The sequence below is a fragment of the Octopus bimaculoides genome, chromosome 1, assembly GCF_001194135.2.
Source record: "Octopus bimaculoides isolate UCB-OBI-ISO-001 chromosome 1, ASM119413v2, whole genome shotgun sequence".
In the NCBI taxonomy this organism is placed as follows: Eukaryota; Metazoa; Mollusca; class Cephalopoda; order Octopoda; family Octopodidae; genus Octopus; species Octopus bimaculoides.
The window spans coordinates 101,705,520-101,710,877 of record NC_068981.1 but is presented as its reverse complement, the minus strand read 5'-3'; positions in this window follow the sequence as shown (position 1 = coordinate 101,710,877).

Here is a 5,358-nt window from a genome sequence, read left to right as displayed (position 1 = left end):
ATATATGTATATGTATGTATATAGATATAGACAGATAGATAGATAGTTATGGGTAACTGAAGCTAAAAGTTTCTACATGTTAGCACCTGTTTCATCAGTCAACCATTTTGGATTCCCAAATTGTTGGCTAATTGTGTGTGTGTGTGTGTGTAAATGTATATATATTTGTAAGACAATACGATAATAAATGTTGAGATTTTTATAGGTATTCAATTAACATTGATGAATGTTAAATTAAATAGCAGTTAATTACAGCTCATAATGTATTACATAACGCGATTAAGTGATTAATGGGGCAGAATTCCAATGCTAAAGGTCTAAAGTTACTTGATAACAAGTGTTTAGTGAAGCATAAACAAGCATCAATCAATCTAGACAGTAGAAAACCAACTGGAAGGCCATTAATATAATTTCTGCAGTTAGGAAAGGTGCCTGAATATGTATGCCAAGACAAAGTTTGGTGAAAACAAGATATTAATTTTGATGAAGTATTTGAAATAACCGTAGGTGTGACACCATGATGATACTGACTTAAAAGTCATTTATAATAGAATTTAAATTGTCAGGGAGATTAATATTAAAACTACTTCAAGTTTAATGTGACAGTCTCTTGACATTCTTGAAGACTTGATAAGCAATTGTCTTTCAAGAAGAGAACAATAAAAAAAACTAAGATACTTTTAACTGGTATAGGAAGAGAAATGTATTAAAGTGCAGTGAAAATTTTCAAGACATTAAAACTTGATATGAGAATGTCATGCTTTTATCATTGTGATATTAGGGTGTTACAATATGATATTATGATGTTAGTACAAGGTATGAAAGTGTTAAGTAAATACAGCAAGTCCTTCTCTTACTCTTCTTTCTTTATATATATATGAGGGAATATAGGAAGAGCTTGATGGATTAACACAGAGTATATATGTGTTTATATATATATATATATATATATATATATATATATATACACACACACATATACATATATATAAGCACATGTGCACACATATACATATGCACAAATACACACACACACACACACACACACACATAGTTCTATTATATCAGTATTGCAGCTTCATTTCATTCAAAGAGCAGTATAATATAAATTAAGTCTTGTTTATTGTTCAACTTAAACGAAACCCAATCAATATGCATTAACAAACGCTCATGAGACAGTCCTTCCACTCTGACTTAGTAGTATATCAACCACTGACCAGCAACACATCCTGGCAACCATCTCATTTCTTTAGAAACCATGGCATTTTCTATTTCACCTGAAAGGAAATGAATGAAGAAATAATTAAAGATATATAAGTCTATGTTTGATAATTCCTGAAAAATATAGCAAACGGAGAAACTTTTCCAATGCAGTCTTGTCTTACAATATGGTAACAAGGACTCTTTAAGTCTTCCAGACTACATAAATAGTAAAGCTACTGGCATTAAGTACTAAATTATCATATTGACTAATCTATATTAATATCAGCTTAGTTTTAATAGTTGCCTACAACTGACTACTTTGGCCTTATATACTAGGTTATAGATCACCTCAGTTAAGACTGGCCTGTTAATAAACAACAACTGAATGTTAATATAAGCCATAATAGAATTTTACTGATTACTGAATGTTGACATTAAAGTTTTATGACATGATTTTATTGACTACCAATTAAAGGCTATGGTATAATTTTACTGATTACTGAATGTTAATATTGCAGTTTTAAGGTATGAATTTATTGGCAGAATCGTTAGCATGCCAGGCAAAATGCTTAGCGGCATTTCACCCATCTTTAAATTCTGAGTTCAAATTCCTCCAAGGTTGACTTTGCTTTTCATCCTTTGAGGATCAATAAAATAAGTACCAGTTGAGCACTGGGGTCAATGTAATCAACTTACACCCTTCCCCAAAATTGCTGACCTTGTGCCAAAATTTTAAATCAGTATTAAAGGCTATGGTATGATTTTAGTGATTATTGAATACTTTAATTCACTAATAATTTTAAATGCTAACTAAAACTCACTTCTCAGTGTTAATATGGATACCTCAATAATATTGAAGGCTATAACTTGACTTTCTTTAACTCCTCAATGCTAATGTGCACTTATGATCACTAATGGTAACTTTTGAAATATTCAGTAGTACTATTAACTGTACAATAGTAACATTAACGTTTGATGACTATAGTCACTATCCAAAAGTGACTGTTTTTACAACTTCTGTCAGTATGGTGAGCTCAACTATTTAAATTATAAAAATTACTGAACAGTGGTAATTATGACTCTTTGAAGGTATCAGTAATATGGCTTCTGTTGGTCACAGGGTTTCCTGAACATGGTAACAATGATTATTCAATGTTGACTCTTCTCTAGTAACCATGACAATGTGATAGTAGATAACATTGCTTGCAGGTGTAATGTTATACTACAGTTTTACCTTAACAGCTTACAAAACAAAATTTAAAAAAAACATGATCCTCATAATAGTGGTAATAATGATAATAATAATAATAATAATAATAACCGAAAACCAGAGTCATTGAGACATAATCATTTATCCTCCTCCAAAATAAACTGATAACTATTGTATGTAAATCAGTTTAAGAATCCTTTACCGTTGTCCAGCCATTTCTTTGGTGTCTATTGGTTGTAAGTGGCGAACCTCATTTCAGATTTCAGACCCAGACAAAAGAACCCAGTGGAAACAAACCTTGTGGATTTTCAAGCTCCACAGCAAATCCTATTATATATCATGTATAATTGCATATACGTGTATGATTGTGTTTATATGCAGTTGCATGTGTATGTGTGAGTGTGTGTTTGTGTTTGGGTTCAATTTTGAATTTCTGGGTCCTATAAGAACATCCATGTATTATAAACCAAACATATATTGTGAATATATTCTATAAGTTTTCTCAGCCTCCTCCCCCGTCAAAAATCCTGTAACATTGCAAATACTCTGCATATATGTGTGTACGTGTGTGTATACACACACACAAATGCTGATGATCTTATTAGGGAAAAACGATTTTATATATATATAATGGGAAATGTATATGAAACAAAAAGAAATTCCACTATTATTCAATGTGAAATGGATAGAAGCAAATGATTAAGTGAATATATAATATTCAACTACCAGCTCATTTGTCCTCAGTTCAAATACACTGCAGGTGTTTAGCTTTGTATTTGGACCCACTATACTTAATATTCTGCCTACCTTGATTCACCTAGATATTTGTGAACAGGTACCAAATCATTTAGGGATGTTTCTTGCAGCACTCAGTAGAGAAATTTTTTTTTTTTTTTCTTGTCCTGTGAATGCTGTGAAACCCAACACTAAGAGCTGGATGTCAGATGTAAATGATTTGGGGGGTGTGGAGGGGTGGGCACTTGTATTTCTTTTCTTTTTTTCTTTTTTCACTGTGGGGAATTGGTGAATTTTACTAGAAAATCATGTGCAAGATTTTCTAAGTGATGCAAAATTTTGCTAGTAAGAGATGTAAAAATACTACTAATAAAATACAAAATTTCACTAGTAAACGATGTAAAGTTTTATTAGAAATTTCAGATTTATGTAAAAAAGAAAAATATATATAAAAAAAGAAGGAAAACAGAAAAAAAATTCAAATAACCTGCCATAATCTTACCCTTTTTAAAAATCAATAACCACAGTTTATAACAACATGTGACATCTCCTGCATTAAGTGTTGGAGTTTTTATTTTGAAACTTTTTATATTCATTTACACATGGAAAGAAAAAATCACATATACAGCTTTTGGTTAACTGGTTAACAATACGCATACATACATACATACATACATACATATTACACACACATATATAGATAGATAGATAGATATGAACATTGGTTTTAGATCTTTTCTTTACAACTCATGGGAAAATTTAAGCTCAGTACTATAAGCAAAACATACATTAATTGTACCCTACTCCCACCAACCACATGCAGCAGTGAACTACACTTTTCTTTTAGTCAGTATTGTAAATACATTTGGTCTCTCTCATACCACTTAGTGATAGCACCACCAGACCCAGTGCTCTAATGAAACTTGACCAAAGAGCCAAGAAGTAGCTTCAATAAGCATTGTCTCATAGTCCTAAGCCTCATAGTGCCAGTTACCCAGTTTCCATGGTGTATAAGTGACCAAGTGCACAACATTTGCCTTGAATTCCCACGGTTACTCATTTACAGCTGAGTGGACTGGAGCAATGTCAAATGAAGTGTTTTTGCACAAGAATACAACACACCACCCAGTCCAAGAATCGAAACCAAGATCTTGTGGTCATGCGAGCAATACCCTAACCACTAAATTTTTTCTTGCTGTAAAGGTAAACAAGAAGTACAAATCCTTTCCTATCAGATATCAAGAGCAATATCAGTAACTTTGTACCAATATTAAAAATCCTAGTTAGATATCAATAAAATTAATAGAAATGAGACAAGCAAACACCAAACTAGGTATTTTCCATGTAGCTAGTCTAGTACTTCACTGATTTGAGTTCAACTTGACTTTTACCATTTCTGTGAATGAGAAATATATCACACTCAGTTGAGTTGATTATATTGTCTCCAATACAAAAAAAACTTAAAATATCAATTTCCTGTATAAATTCTATTTTCTTATATAGCCATGAAGACAGATTATGTATTTATTATGGGAAAAGTAATCAATTAAACTGATTCCAGGACATGACTGGTATTTCTTTCCATGACACCAGAAGAATGAAAGCAGAACATATATAGACAAAGTTAAATAGTTTGTAAAGCCAAGACCCTATCATTTCTGACATTCCACTACCTTCTTATTAATATTAACTTGAAAAGATATAGTAAGCTATGAGGGTCACAACTCCTTACTATATTCACCTCAATTTTACATAATTTATAAAGATTTTCTTTTTCTAATATCAGTGTATTTGATTATTTAACAAAATAAGCAATCCCCACATCAGTTTAATGATGTCAAATACAAACAATATTTTATAATAAAAAGAGAGGAACTGGTTTTCTTACTTTGTTTTTATATTTGATGACTATATTACTATCTCTTCTCAAACATTGAAGCTATAAACAATACATGTCCTATTCAATTGATAAGTGTTGAGTTTCACTGAATATAAAGTGCTGAATTTAATGAACGTAGTCTGGAACAACCAATTCAAGCTGCACCAGACTGATTTGTGCTTAGATGCACTGCATAAAGATTGCAGTGGTGTCCAGATAACCCAGTAGGTTTATAAAGATGCACGACTATCAACATGTTAGCCCTTCACTTGGATATTGTACAGCATTCATAGTTTGGTTTTAATAAGCTGCATACTCCCTATATACTAGA